Here is a 17,287-nt window from a genome sequence, read left to right on the forward strand (position 1 = left end):
ATATATATATATATATATATATATATATATATATATATATATATATATATATATATATATATATGTTCCTTTTACCGTGTAATCCAGGAAATTAACGATCTACTATGTCTTCTAGATAATGTATCTATTGTTTTTGTCAAACATTCTGTGAATGGAGTTGCTCACTTGTTAGCTAGGCACTCTATTTCTAATGTAGATCGTAAGGACTGGTTCGTCGAACCTCCTTCCTTTATTTGTAATGCTCTTTCTTTGATCTTAATGAATGAATTCTATGTTTTCAAAAAAAAAAAATTGACAAACAAAAATAGAAAACATTTAAAATTTGGACAAACGTAGACAAAACATGTTTGAAAAATATGTTTGGGCCTTTGATTGGGCGCCAAAAAACGACATCTCCCAAAAGTGTTGGTAGTTTTTGATTAATTTTAAAATAACTCAAATATAATGCATCTCCCAAATTCGTTTGAAATATTTCGATGGAATATGTTGAAAAAAATAGGCTAAAGTGTCATCTCGCACCATGAACCATTCACGATTATTCACCCCGCACCATTGTCTTCAATAAGTGATTATTCGAGTCATGAACTAATTTTTTTTTTTTTTTGTGCCTAGCATTTTTTGTAGGTTTCTGGTAAAGTGTATGACATGTCACCGGTTTAAAAGCTTATGTGGACTTATTTATTAATGATGTGGCTTATTAACCACTAATTACCATTAATTAAACCTTAATAACCTTAATTACCTTAATCATCTTCTACCTTCACCGATTCTACTGCCACCATTAACGTGTCGAAGAGAAATGAGAATGAAAGTATTTGTGAACCCTAGGTCACTGGCCCTCAGCCTTGGATAGGAGCATATTGCAAGAAAGCATCTAAATTCAATACAGTGGCTATTTCAAACATTGAAATTCCATAAACATTTAACACTTCATCTCCTGCTTTGCCAGGATCATAAAAAAAAATAAAGTAAAATAAAAACAATTAACTATATGACTAAGGGAGAAAGCAGTAAATGAGTTGTATTAAGTTTTAATATAACCCTATAAAAATAATAGCACTAGTATTCGTGGTTTGAGTTGCATGCAAGAGATCGTCTAGTTAGCGCATGGACAAGGTGTTAGAAGAAAAAAAAAAAAATCCATGTCATCATTTATTACCGGTAACTTGTAGATAACCTGTAAAAAATTCTAGGTGAAAGAATTTTTATGGTTTGTGGATCGAAAAGTCACTTATGAAAGAACAGGGTGCGTCATGAAAAATCTGTTGTAGTTCATGGTGCGGAATGACACTTTAGCCAAAAAAATATTATAAATCAAATACATTTGGGGAATGGGTTTTATGCATTATAGTTAAAATATTCGAAATGCATCTCACTAAAATTAAAAATGTATATTGGATCGAGACGGTGGCTACCCGCCCCACTAATTTTTAAAATTTTTATTTTTATACCATATTAGTTGCTCATATTCAATTTTCTTGATCTTGAAATTTTATGATTTTATGAATTCAATAACATTTGAGAGTTTTTTTTTTTTTTTTTTATACTGAAATAGACGATTATAAAAATCGAGGGACAAAAATACAAAACTTTTAAAATTTGGACAAAGAGTTTGTGCATTTACTTTTTTTTTTCCTGAAATACCTCAAATGCATCTCCCAAATGCGTTTGAAATATTTGGATAGGATACATCAGACGCAATTGGGAAATGCATTTGACAAAAAAAAAATATTATACATCAAATACATTTGAGAAATGCATTTGACATATTATATGCTAAAATATTCGAAATGCACTTCACAAACGCATTTGATTATATTTTTTTTTTTTTGAAAAAAATATTGGTTCGAGACTGATGCTACCTGCGCCACTAATTTGTTTTAATTTTTATTTTTTATACTATCTTGGTTGCTAGCTGTAGTTCAATTTTCTTGATCTTGAAATTCCTTGATTTTATGGATTCAAGTACATTTGTTAAGAATACTCAAACAAATATAGTTGAATTCATAAAATCAAGAATATTGAACGATAAAATTCAAAATATATACCAATTTTAAAATTTTATGCGAACTAGATAAATTATTGAATATTTTTATTTATATTATATCTAAATATAAATTTAATCGAGATATTAGATATTAAAATTTCACAAATACTAACTTAAAGTAAAAATGTTATATATTCCGCACAATATCAACAAATATTTTACATATTTGGTCTAAAAAATATTTATATTAAAACTTAAAATCTAACTGGTTTTTAGATTTTGGATGATGTTTGTAGAAGCTCAAATATTTTTAGTTATGTTATATTGGATATAAATTTATCCATATATCAAATGTTAGTGTCGCATTTATGTGAGACTGTCTTGCAAGTCATAATACGTGAAACGTGTCGAATCAACATAATTTAGGTCATAAAACCAACCAAAAATCAACTCATAACCTTAACTATGACCCATGAGACAATCTCACACAAATTTTTTTATATGGCAAGGTTTGGTCATACATTATAGCCCAATCTTACATTCTAACGTAATAAAGAATAAAAACTTGTAAACATAAAATAGAGAACAAAAAATTTAAGTAAGCATGACACAATTTCGACGTTGTTTTATTTTTTTCTGGCATGTTTACTTCAATTTCTCATTTTCTATTTTATGTTTTCAAGTTTAAATTCGGTATTTGGTCAATTTTTTTACTGCTAACCATCCAGAAAACTCACAATTTCTACTCTGCTTTATACATCGTGTACAAGATTTGAAAACATCAAGCGTAAAACACTAAAACCTGAGAAAACAGAAAATGACATCGAGGGAAGAGCTCAGGCTCTACTTCTTTTGCTCCACTTTACTATCTCTGTAACATTTTGCACCTCAGTAGACACCATAACTACAGATCACCCCATCACAGATGGCATTACCGCATTACCATAGTTTCAGCAGGTAGCATCTTTGAACTTGGATTTTTCAGCCCAGGAAATTCTAAGAATTGATATGTTGGCATTTAATACCGTAAGTACGAACCGAGGATGCAAACTCCACCAAACAACAGTTATGGCAAGCTAAGACTCATAAATGGTAACGAAGAAATCTGGTCATCAAATTCATCAAAATCCTTGAAAAATCGAGTGACTTGGCTTTTGGATACTAGAAATCTTGTTGTGACATAGAAATGACAAAAACTCAAAAGACTCTGCATGGCAGAGTTTTGATTATCCAGGTAATACTTTGCTACCAGGCATAAAGGTTGGCAAGAACTTAGCCACCCGTCATGCCTGGAGCCTGACCTCATGGAAGGGCACTGATGATCCTGGTCTAAGTGAATACACAGATACGCTGGACGTTAATGGATTCCGTCAATTTATTATTTTCAGAGGTGCAACCAAATCTACTATCGCCAGCTCTGGGCCATGGAACAGACAGATCTTTACTGGTTCACTTTACAATAAAAACAACTCTATTTTTACGATAGAAGCTTTTATGGATGAGACAAAGATATATACTACAAATACGAGCTTAAAGATCACTCAGTTCCTACCAGGTCTGTATTAACTCCATCTGCACTTAACATGGATTGAACGAAGTCAAAGCTGGTGTGTTTTCTTGACAGGACAGACAGATGGCTGTGGTAATTATGCACTCTGTGGTGCTTTTGGTATGTGCAATATCAATAACTCCCCTCCCTGTGGATTTATCCCAAAATACCCACAAGAATGGGCAGATTAGTTAAACAGGTGTATCGGGAGGACTCAATTGTATTGCAGGGATGGAGACAGATTTTTGAAATACTTAAATTGCCAGACGCCATTCCTGGATTCAATGGTAGCATCAGCCCTGAGGAATGTAAGAGATTATGCTTGAAAAGCTGCAATTGTTCAGCTTATTCTAATTTAGATGTCAGAGATGGTGGAAGCAGATGTTGGTTATGGTTTGAAGACCTCAAAGATATTAGGGAGTTCAATGAAATTGACCAAGATATGTACGACTATGGTTAGCATGTAGGCATTACATGGAAGGAAACGAGGTACGATTTGTAACCTCCATTTCAGTATGTGAATATTACTATTTGGACTAACTACCTATTCCTAATTCGTGAAATGATTTTTCTATGGTATTAAGAGGTAATATTTTCAGGCATTGCCATTGTTTTCTTTGGAAAGTGTTATTTTTGGAACAAACTACTTTACAAGGTACTAAACTTGCACAAAACTGTGGCTCATTAGCCACTGTGAGATATCAAAGATTATTACACATGCTTGGGTAAAACTATTGCAGGGCATGCTATTAATTGGCACACAAGTAGAGTAGCAATTAAGAAGCTTTCAGAAAATTCAGGTCAAGGTGCTCAAGAGTGGGAGAATGAGATTATTACACATGCTTGGGTAAAACTATTGCAGGGCATGCTATTAATTGGCACACAAGTAGAATAGCAATTAAGAAGCTTTCAGAAAATTCAGGTCAAGGTGCTCAAGAGTGGGAGAATGAAGTACTCACATTAGCCAAACTTCAACAAAGAAGTCTCACAACACTTTTACGTTGTGCAGACGGAGGACAAATGATGCTAATATATGAATTTATGCGAAACAATAGCTTGAACTCCATATTTGATTTGGTTTTCTTGATTCATAACTTGAAAATCACTATCCAGACAAATTAGCTGTTTTTTAAAAATGTTATATCATTGTTACTTTGCTTATAGACACTAATTTGTCAACTGAATCAACAATAATATGTACACAGCAGAGAGCAGAAAAAGAATATTTACATCGCAGAAGCGCATTGAAATTGCTGTGGGAATATCACGTGGACTGCTATATCTACACCAAAATTTCAGATTCAAAATAATACATAGAAATCTGAAGGCAAGGCAAGATATATATTACTAGATGTGGAATTGAATCCCAAGATTTCTTAAGATTTCTTACTTTGGACTTGTTAGAATTGTAGGAGAAGATGCTACTCTAGCAAAAACAAAACGAGTAATCGAGACATACTACTCTAGCAAAAACAAAACGAGTAATCGAGACATACTACTCTAGCAAAAACAAAAAGAGTAATCGAGACATAGTAAGTTTTATCAGCATCAAAACATTAATGCATTGCACTTATAAATTAGCAACTTAACTTGGAGCTGATGTTTGGATGCAGTCGCTACATGTCACCTAAGTACTACTGTGAATGACAACTTTTCCATACATATGTTTTCAGTCTTGGAGGAATTTACTAGAACTTATTAGTGGAAGAAGTACAGGACATTTCATCATTTAGACCATCACAATAATCTTCTAGGCCATGTAAGTATATATGATTTTCAACATCATATTTTACTAATGAGTAACTAGTTTGGTTATATTGTAGGCATGGCTATTGTGGAATGGTGGTGACACCCTAAAACTAACAGAAAATTCTGACAGAAACACATGTGATTACCTAAATCCTAAAGAGACTGGCTTCTTCATAGAAAGAAATTTGACTGAAGCATCTTCTATAAATGAAGAAATATGCAGCTTTGAAATTGCAAACATGACATTCAGCAATGGGATTATACTTATTATTGTATCTCTCTACATATGACATGGTATCTTTGCCCAATATAGTGAAATTCTTTCAACTAGTCTCCATTCTCAACCCCCCTCTATTGCTTCCAACTTAATCACTCCCACAATCCTACTCCTAAATTACTCCCACCCTATGGAATGGACACTTGTTGTAAAATGTTATTTTTTCAACTTTAGTATTTAAATGATTTTTCAAACCAAACTTAAGATTTCTCCTTATGTCATCATTCAAACTAAAAAAAATATATTAGAGATCTAGTTTAAGGGGCTAAAAAAACATGTATTTATGTTGTGCACCTATATAATTTGCCATGAATGTTGTGCATGACAAATTTCCTTCTGTAATATGTGGCTCTCAATCTATAACCTAAAAAATATGAACAAATAGTTTAAGGGTCATGCATCAATATTCTTCCTTCAATACTAAGACCAGAGCTACTCCACATCATCCATAAATTTCCACCATCATATACCATGAAGCAGATTTCTAGATGGCCTGAAAACAAAATGCTGCATAGATGTCTTACCTCCAGTATCCTTGAGAACGCCACCGCCATCATCTTTGGCTTCTCCAACAACTCCATCATCAGCGCCTTCTACAGAGATGGTATCATTCTTAAACCAACAACAATGATGGAGAAAAACATCCAATCCAATTTCAAATTAAAAACTAAAAAGATCACTTTAAAAAAAAGTAAAAAGAACATTTGAAAAGAATGATGAACACAAAATAAAAATAAAAAAGAAAGAAATTATCAAGAGAACTTCAAAACCTAGGAACACTTGAAACACTTAAAAGTTGAAGAAAACACAAAAATAATTCCAAAACATCTTAGAAATATAAATACTGTAAAATGGCTTCAGAGGACAGATGAGATATTAGACAGAGAGAGGGAAGAAAAGAACGCCCAGAAGAAACTACCTGAAGTAAAGGAGAATGGAGAAGAATAACCAAATTCAATATATCAAAGCAAATAATTATCAAAGAACCCAAAGCCCCATCAAGAATTATTAATAAGAATTCACCAAGTTACAACAGAATGACTCAAAATAACATATTTCACTACAAAAACACTGGAACATTTAATGGCCAAAGCACAAAGGCCATGAATCCATAACAATTCACCAAAGCACAAAGGCCATGAATCCATAACAATTCACCTTGTATTAAGGCACAGTTTATCAAAATAAAACAGATACAATATATCCAAAAATGAAACACTTAATGATCAAATCACACAAGCCCCACACCAAAAAGACAGTTTATCAAAATAAAACAGTAATACAATATATATCCAAAAATGAAACACTTAATGATCAAACCACACAAGCCCCACACCAAAAAGAATCAATAACGATTCCCACACCAAAAAGAATCAATAACTATTCACCTTGTATAGAAGCACACAGTCAACGCAGTTCACCATATTAAATATTAAATAATAATAATAATAATAAAAAGGAATTCCAATAGCCACAAAATAATTACTACGAATTAACAAAAACCTATAAATCAATACAGCACATAGACAAAACCCATACAACTGAATTTACCAAGTAATTAGTGAAATATAAACCTTTAAAATAAATAAATAAATAAATAAAAACAGAATCCTAAAATCAAAAGAATCACTACAATGGACAAGCCAGAAAACCCGTCAACGGGGTTTGCAGAGATCTACAAGAAAATCACCGATCCTGTATAAAAGTTAAACAACCCAGAATATAAAACGTTCAATTCTCATCAAGAAAATAAAAAGGGCACCGATCTTTGTATGAAATTAAACACAACCAAAAGTATATAAAAAACTATAAATCAACACATGGACAAAACCCATACACAAGAATACATACAACTAAATTTACCAAAGTGAAATATAAACCTTTAAAAAAAAAACAGAATACTAAATTCAAAAGAACCACTAAAATGGACAAGCCAGAAAACCCGTCAACGGGATTTGCAGAGATGTACAAGAAAATCACCAATTCTGTGTAAAAATCAAAACAACCCAGAATATAAAACGTTCAATTCTCATCAAGAAAATAAGAAGGGCACCGATCTTTGTATGAAAATTAAACACAACCAAAAGTACATAAAAACCTATAAATCAATACAGCACAAGACAAAAACCCAAACACAAGAATACATAACTGAATTTACCAACAGTAATTAGTGAAATATAAACCTTTAAAAACAAAACAGAATCCTAAATTCAAAAGAACCAATACAAGGGGGTTTGCAGATATCTACAAGAAAACCACCGATTCTGTATAAAAATTAAACAACCCAGAATATAAAACGTCAATTCTCATCAAGAAAATAAAAAGGGCACCGATCTTTGTATCAAATGAAACACAACCAAAAGTATAAATGGCTTCGGAGGACAGATGAGATATTAGACAGAAAGAGGGAAGAAAAGAACGAAAGAAGAAACTCCTTAATTTGATGACCAGATTTCTTCATTGTTACCAATTTCCTAAAACCCTGAACCGTCGTCTCAAGAGAGGAGAGAATGGAGAAGTCTACAGCCTTCCTTGTCTTCGTCGTCACAAGAGAGGGTGCACAATATGTGTGAAAAAATAAAAATATTACTGTGGAGCCTTGCCATTTCGACTCCGCTAATGCTAGAGCCAATTTGGCGACTCACTGCTTGCCCGTGGGCAAGTGCGATGAGTATCTTGGAGCCTTGAGGCTCCTTTTATAGATGCCTCAAGGCTCCCATGCCACATTTCCCACCGATGTGGGAAAAGTGGCAAAACTAAGGGGAGCCGCGGCTCCGGCTCCCTTTTTTTTTTTTTCTTTTTTTTTCTTTTTCTTTTATTAAATAGTAATATTTATTATTATTATTATTATTATTATTATTATTATTCTTAAATATTAATTAAATATATGTATACTCTACTAAACAAACAATGATATTGGCATAATCATGTTGAGTAGATACTATAGATAATGTTATGTTGTAATCACAAAAAAAGTTACTATTTATTTACATCTTTGTTATATAGTTATTTTACATTTTTTTATATAGTTATTGTTAATATTTATGATTAATTAATACTACGTATAACTTTTAATTTAAAACTTTATTATGAGTGACTATAAATTCTCAAATACTATTTTAATATAAATATATAAATATAAGTTATATCACAAAGGCAAATTATATTGTGGATCATGAATAAATGTTCAAGGTACATCATTTGGTATATTACTAAATAATAATAATAATGTATCTTTAATAAACAAATAATGTACATTTAAAATTTGAACTTTTAGGAGGCGTTTGGTTCAAGTTATATAAGATAACCAAGGTTATATTTGTTATTTTTTCTTATAACTGGTCATTTGCTTCAAAATATTTTACAGGATGAAGTAAAATCGTACTTACCATTTTACTAATTTTATGTGTACTCATAGCCGTGACCACGGTTCGATTCCGGATTCGAATCGACGGTTCAGGGTTTTAGGAAATTGCAAACCGGAACCTTATTTAGTTTGTTATTTAGTAATAGTATATATAGTATATATATATAATATGTTTTCTTATTTAGTATTTAGAAAAGGCAAGCACATTGGGTTCAAATAGTATGCAGTGACTCTCTCATATGGGAGGTCATGAAATTGAGCCTTAGTATAAGCGAATTGACTATGGTGTCGATTTTGGTTTCGGTTATGTTCCTACAGTAGATGGTTCAATGTGATCTATATTTGTTATTGCCTCAATAATATATTAATAGAAACATGTCTTCCATCTAGCCTCAGGTAGTCCGGTAGATAACCTAGTTTAATCAGACACAAACTCATCCCAGGTGCTACACGATGGTAATGTTTAAACACCTGTTCCTTGTCAGTTTTTAGTAATATTGCAAAACCTCAATTATGCACATTAAATTTTTTGCTACTTAACCTATATTAACCCTTGCTGGATTTATTTTGAAAATATGCACCTATATTGGATGGAGGTACATTTAGTGAAGTGGGCAGCTTTTTTAACCCCATAGTTGAACCACACTTGAAAGATTACATTGAAAACTTGTCCTAGACAACCCAAAAAATGACAACTTTATTTATGGCCAATCTTTGATGGTGATGCATTTAGATTTTTTAACAGTTTAATGATTGAGAGATCTTGAAATAGATTTTGTGTTCCTTTGACAGATATATGATGTAACCCTAATACTTGGGTCCCACACCTGTGCTTCCTTTGTGGACAATTATATTCATTTTACTTCACACTTTTATGCCTCTCTCTTTTTCTCTTGTCCCCTCTCTTTTAAATATTAATTTTGGCGTAAAGATTTGCTCTTTGTATAATTAATTATTATGCGTTTATCATTTTAACCTTTCTCTTCAATGGAGATAGAGGATATTCTGTTTTGAAGATTACATGATGCGCTCATAAATTCATATTATCATTTTTGGCTTCAGGAACTTCCAGAAGGGAGTTGGTATTGTCCATGTTACACGTGCCAGATCTGTAAGGATGTAGTTAAAGCCAATGAGAGCTCTTCATCCTCTAGTGCAATAAAATGCATGCAGTGGCAGTGCGCAAACATCAGTGTAAGTGTTCTTGTGAATGTTGTGCAGTATCAGATCTGCCTTGCATTATTCATGAGTCTTATTCTCTATTTATGGTTTTCTTTATTTTTTTCCTATTTTAATCTTATAGTAAATTGTCTATGTTGTTTTTCTTATCTTTTATTGAATCCCTGGGATATCTTGATAACTGTGAACTGACCACAAGGTATGCTTGAAGCAGAACGGATTCAAACGTGGAGTTGCCTCTGAAATCTGGTTATGTGGTGAATGGTGTAAGAAGGTAAACATAATTACATAACATTTTCTGTATTCTTTGATCTTGTGGTGTTAATATTAAAAGGAGTTTGCTATTGTATGTCTTGAATGCAATAAATGCTGACTTGCTGAGATATGTTTCATCTTGTGGCATATTTATTTCTTTTTTTCATTTGAAATGCAAAGGCTCAATATATTAGCATATGAAGCAATTTCTTATTTTAGCTATAGTGGAGCATTAAATTTGGCTCTATAATTGTTCCTTGAGTACATAACTACATATGATCAATTTCATAAACTAAAACCTCAGAAGATAGAAATGCAATTAAATTAGTCAAAGATTAATTTATCAGCTTTTGTTAAAAAAAATTGTTGTAATCAAGGAATTTTAAATATTGATGAGAATTTTAATTATAAAAGTCCGGTTAATGGGGATATTTTCATTTAGCTTTTGATCCTTAAAGTAAAAAAGTTAGTGACATAAGTAAAATCAATGTTACTGCATACCTTTTTAAATGGGGCTTTTGACTGAAATGGGAATTTTTTGACAGTTGTGGACAAAAATAGGAATGTTTTAAATATTGGACAACCCTAGGAAAAACACTATTGGGACTTGCATTTTTTATGTTGACCAAATAAAAAACGCAAGTCCAAAATGAGTTTCTACTTTTCCATTTTATTTTATTTTTTGAAAACACATACCTAAATTGCAATTTGGACTTGCATTTGTGGTATGTAGGTTTGTACCACAAACGCAAGTTCAAATTGTATTTAATAAAAAAAATATTTGTTTGGCTCGAGACTGATGCGACCCGCTTCAATAATTCTTTTGACAAAATTTTAAAATAATTGTTTGGCTTGAGACGGACTGATCCACTACAATATTATTTTATAATGTTAAACTCACTGCAATTTGGATTACAGTAATACCAAGTGGAGATGTTTCCTAAAGAAATTTATAGGGCACGTTTACTAATTGGAAATTTTCTCCAGTTTTCTGAAAATTTGGAAAACTGGAAAACAGAAAACAGAAAACACATTTACTAACACAGTTTTTCATTTTGAAAACAGGAAATAATTTTCCAGTTTTCTAGAAAACTGAAACACTATTAAAAGTTGTTTTCTAAATGAAAAACAGAATCAGCTATCATCTATTAGACTATATGTCACTATAACCACATCATCACCATTATCTACTTACATATTTATTCATTACTATGATTACATTCATTACCATCTTCTTTTACTTATCATCGTGTTCTATCTTTTCTACTTGCACTACTTATTTAAACATAACTTATTTGCTTATGCTTAAAATTATACATCATTCACATTATTAAAATTAAAAATTGAAATCTATACCACGTTTTATATTTTGATTGAACTCAATTGATTACTGATTCGAATATTTTTTAATTATGTTATATCGGATACAAGTTTGATACATATATCGGATATCGAAATTTCACATATATAATATTAGAATTCAAAATAAAAATTATATATTATATACATGTCATTCAAATGAATATATCCAAACATATTTTAAATATTAGTTCAAAAATATTAATATTATCTAAACTAAATTTTATGTGAACTTAATAGGTTATTGGTTCGGATATATTTTTATTTATGTTATATATACATATGTAAATTTGGTTCGGATATCAAATGTAAAATTTATACATATTTGACATTAAATTAAAAATTATATTTATTTTATTTAAACCAAATATATTTTAAAATATTGTAAATATGAGGTCTAAAAATAACTCGAAATTAAACTTATTGTTAATTTTATAACGTTAATCTAAAAAAATAAATTTGAAAAAATACGTGTTAGTAAACAAATTTTCTAAACAGAAAACAGATAATGAAAAACAGAGAATGAAAACTGAAAAATTAGAAAATAGAAAACAGTTTTCTATTAGTAAACAGGCCCATAGTTTGCGTGATGATGGATTTGAGGGGTCATTCAATGAGCATCAAATTTTTACTGAGGTGTTCTTTGAAAATAGTGAAAGAAAAAAGAAATGTTGTGTGACTGGACTTATCAATTTTGTTGGAATTCAGCACTTGTGGTGCACAAGGATTCTTGAAATTGGTGAAATCTTAAAACCAAGATCATCTAACTTTAATGAAATTGGTGAAATAACTCTCAAACCAACAAAAAGAATCATACTGGCAGCTAACCTGTGTAACTATTGTGCAAGTTATCTGGTGTATTATGCAATTGTTTTGATTCTCAAATGGAATTAAACAAAAAGGTGGTCCCTTTAAGCCTTTAATACATCATATTGTTTTTTTTTCTTTCCATATATTCTTCAACTGAGTTTTCAACAAGGTGGCTTGCTGACTCTGCGTCTGTAAATAACGTTCTTACTTATACTCTCCAAATGACTGATTTTGGTTGGAAGTTGACATTTTTTCATCATTGATGTCGGATATATGCTTGCCAAATGACTGTTTTACTGCTTCATTTGCTGAATTTCTGAGTTGCATTCTTAATGTTAGATACATGTTTTCAAGGCTTTTGTTGTGTTTTCTTTTTCTGTATGAGCCTTTTTGTAGCTCTATTCAGTCATTAGTCTTTTATAGGTTCCTCTAAATTCTTGTTGCGAATCTATTCCCATAATTGATAGTCTTGAGACTTGAGATTCTAGTTTTGGAAATGATCCTAATTTCAAGCTAGCAACAATTGGATATATAAATTAGCCGGCTGTTTCTGCTCGCCAAATGACTGATTTTGGTTGAGAATTAACAGTTTTTCATCTTGATGTTGGATACAAGCTTGCCAACAAAAAGAACCATTCTGGTGCCTGGTGGCTAGCATGTGCAACAACTGTGCAAGTTATTTGGGATTTCCGAACCCAAATCCAAACACTTACCTTCGTTTACTCGTGAATTGATTTGATTCTCAAGTCTCAAATGGAATTAATACAAAATCGCTTTGACCCATTAAGGATTTAAAACATTGGATTTGTTTTCCATATCATTCTCGATTTGCCCTGTTTTTCCCGAACATTGGTCTGCAAAGGTGAGCACTCCCTTCTCCTTCAAGCGTGTGTGTGAATCAGCGGGCGGTTCTTAATTTTCTACTTGGTTTCTGGTTTCCTTTTATGAAGATGTATATTTTGTGCCTGATTTTGTTGAGCTTTTGAATTTCAGTGAAGAGTTTTCGAGAAGGTGGTGAAGTTCAGAGCTGAGTTTTCAACAAGGTGGGTCGCTGTTCTCTGCTTCCGTAAATAGAGTTCTTACTTGTACTCAAGCCTAAGCTGATAGTTGGACTGCACATATTATATTTATGCTCACACGCCCCCTCAACGTGTGCGGTGGATTCCAAGCGCAACACGTGGAAGTCTCTTTTTGAGGGTGATGCGGAGATTCGAACCCATGATCTTTTGCATGGCTCTGATACCAAATTAAAGCATGTGCTCCATCTCAACTAAAAGCCTAAGCTGATAGTTGGACTGCACATATTATATTTATGCTCACAGCTTGCCTATGTGACTTTTTAACTGCTTCATTTGCTGATTTTATGATATGCAGTCTTAATGTTAGATACATTAATTTTCATGCCTGATTTTGTTGAAATTTTCATACTTAAAGGTTGCTAGTTGCTACTATGTTCACGGTTTCTGGATTCATTTTATGAGAATGTATGAATTTCATGCCTGATTTTGTTGAAATTTTCATACATTTCTGGACTTAGCTTTTGTCTTGATACATACTCTTAGTCACTAACTCTTTCTCACATCTCGATCTCTAGAAGGCTCATTCAATAGATCTCTCTTTCTTTATTTTCTCATCTCGTTTTTCTTTTAGGAAGAGTAAGAGGTTTCTGTACTACTAATCGGCTCCTTAGTAGACTGAATTTAGGATTTCTTGATTCAAAGGAATTGACCAAGCTGACTGACTTTCTTGATTACTTATTTTCTGCGCTATTGCGAAGAGAATCCGCTGTGACAAAAGGGGCTGTGTCAGACTGATCAAAGCAAGCCTCGCCTTTGCGCTAAGCCCTCGGCGTTTGAGAGGACAAAGGTAACCCCTCACAAATAGCTTTTCTTAAGTAGGGTTACCTTAACAGGTAGCTTATCGTCGGTTTTAAGCCATTTTTCTTTAAGCTTTATTTAACCCCTTTGGCTTCTTTAAAGGATTTAAAAAAAAGGTTGCTAGTTGCTACTCTGTTCACAGTTTTTGGATTCATTTTATGAGAATGTATGAATTTCGTGCCTGATTTTGTTGAAATTTTCATACTTAAAGGTTGCTAGTTGCTACTCTGTTCACGGTTCCTGGATTCATTTTATGAGAATGTATGAATTTCATGCCTGATTTTGTTGAAATTTTCATACTTAAAGGTTGTTAATTGCTACTCTGTTCATGGTTTCTGGATTCATTTTATGAGAATGTATGGATTTCGTGCCTGATTTTGTTGAAATTTTCATACATAAAGGTTGCTAGTTGCTACTCTGTTCACGGTTTCTGGATTCATTTTATGAGAATGTATGAATTTCATGCCTGATTTTGTTGAGCTTTTGAATTTCAGTGAAGAGTTTTCGAGAAGGTGGTGAATTTCAGAGCTGAGTTTTCAACAAGGTGGGTCGCTGTTCTCTGCTTCCGTAAATAGAGTTCTTACTTGTACTCTTGAAATGACTGATTTTGGTTGGGAATTAACAGATTTTCATCTTGATGTTGTATACATGCTTGCCAACAAAAATAACCATACTGGTGCCTGGCGGCTAGCGTGTGCAACTACTGTGCAAGTTATCTGGCCTAATTACTAGGAATGTGGTATTATGCAATTGTTTATGGAATTAAACAAAAAGGTGGACCCTTTATAGCTTTAATACATTGGAATTTTTTTTCATATATTCTCTTAATTCTCGACAATAATCCACTCCTAATACTCATAATCCATATACCTGTCTAAATAATCCTATTTTTTGCCGCACTTTGCTCTGCAAAGGTGATCATTCCCTTTCTCCTTCAAGTGTGGAAGATGATGGTAAGATGTGGACTGACATGAATCAGTTTCAATCTGATTTTTCTAGTGTGGTTACTAAAATTGATACCTGGTTAACTTGGAAACTACTTCATTTGCCCATTTGTGGTCCCTTCTTCATCCCTTTGCAAATGTTGTATTCATTGTGACAAGGCATTACAATTTCTTAAAGCAGGAAGGGAATTTTGAAAGCAAACAGAAGTTTAGCAAAGGATGTAGAGACTGTCGAGGACAAGCCTAGTGAGAGAAATGTGAATGCTCAGTGGTGCAACTCTTCTCTAGTTGCAGATAGTGTTTCTGATGATGATCAAAATATACACAAAGACTGCTTTGATTGCAGTGTTCTGTCACATAATCCTGAGACACGGTTGATGTCCTCAATGGACCCGCTCCAAAATATAGGAAAGTATCAGGGAATGAGAAATACATATTGGATCTAAGTTATTTGGCAACTTGTGGATCTGGTGGTACCTCTGGGCAGAAAGATAGTTGCTTTGAAGTTCCAGTCAGTTCAGGGAATACTCCAACCTTGAAGGGAAGATCTGAGGCACTCTTCAATAATTAAGATTGCAATACAAGTTTGCTAAGCTATGACAAAAATCCATTTGTATATCTTGAGGAAGAAGCAAAGGGTTTTGATGTAAAAATTTCCAATCAGGAAAGGCCTATGTTACAGAGACCTGTCGCTTTTGATGGCGCTTTTGATTCAAGCAGTTCAGATGATGTGCTGCTGGATATTAAGTCCCTGAAAACGATGCCCAAAGACATATCTTCTGACTCAAACACATCATTTAAAAGGAAGGCGCAGAAGAAATAAAAAACCCTTTCTGAAATGAAATTGAGAAATTTGGATCAACATTTGAAATTAGCATCTGATTGCAAGACAAGATTCTCCAACATAAATGGAAAGGGACCTTGTAGTAAAAGTGGGTCAAAGAAATTTAAGAAGTTCTATCTAGAGGATGTGATGATCTTTTGATTTCAGCTATCATAAAAAAACAAACATCCAAATCTGCAAAAAAAAAAAAAAAAAAAAAAACAAAAAAACAAAACAAAAAAAAAACAAAAAAACAAAACAAAAAAAAAACAAAAAAACAAAACAAAAAAAAAACAAAAAAACAAAACAAAAAAAAAACAAAAAAACAAAACAAAAAAAAAACAAAAAAACAAAACAAAAAAAAAACAAAAAAACAAAACAAAAAAAAAACAAAAAAACAAAACAAAAAAAAAACAAAAAAACAAAACAAAAAAAAAACAAAAAAACAAAACAAAAAAAAAACAAAAAAACAAAACAAAAAAAAAACAAAAAAACAAAACAAAAAAAAAACAAAAAAACAAAACAAAAAAAAAACAAAAAAACAAAACAAAAAAAAAACAAAAAAACAAAACAAAAAAAAAACAAAAAAACAAAACAAAAAAAAAACAAAAAAACAAAACAAAAAAAAAACAAAAAAACAAAACAAAAAAAAAACAAAAAAACAAAACAAAAAAAAAACAAAAAAACAAAACAAAAAAAAAACAAAAAAACAAAACAAAAAAAAAACAAAAAAACAAAACAAAAAAAAAACAAAAAAACAAAACAAAAAAAAAACAAAAAAACAAAACAAAAAAAAAACAAAAAAACAAAACAAAAAAAAAACAAAAAAACAAAACAAAAAAAAAACAAAAAAACAAAACAAAAAAAAAAAAAAAAAACAAAACAAAAAAAAAACAAAAAAACAAAACAAAAAAAAACAAAAAAAACAGGCCCTTTGGTAAATCCAAACATATGAGAAAACAGAAGAGCAAAAATGGTGATTGCAGGATACTTCTACTAAGCCTTAATAGGGGTGGAAAGCACTTTGTACTTTTGTAGAAGGGGAATGGCCTTCTTTTGCTTCAAGAAATGTATTGTCACGGTTAATTCATTTTGGGGTAGTTTCTATTGG

The 17,287-nt window shown here is 31.7% G+C and overlaps 1 long non-coding RNA gene across 1 annotated transcript; it reads right to left on the reverse strand.

Moving 5' to 3' along the window:
* Positions 1-4,066: 4,066 nt before the first annotated feature.
* Positions 4,067-8,353, reverse strand: LOC116002429. The gene is made up of 2 exons (XR_004094460.1): positions 8,030-8,353; positions 4,067-6,155 (listed from the first exon to the last, which is right to left on the reverse strand). It is a non-coding gene; the product is annotated as an uncharacterized LOC116002429 (long non-coding RNA).
* Between the last annotated feature and the right edge of the window lie 8,934 nt (positions 8,354-17,287).

This window comes from Ipomoea triloba, chromosome 13, assembly GCF_003576645.1.
Source record: "Ipomoea triloba cultivar NCNSP0323 chromosome 13, ASM357664v1".
In the NCBI taxonomy this organism is placed as follows: Eukaryota; Viridiplantae; Streptophyta; class Magnoliopsida; order Solanales; family Convolvulaceae; genus Ipomoea; species Ipomoea triloba.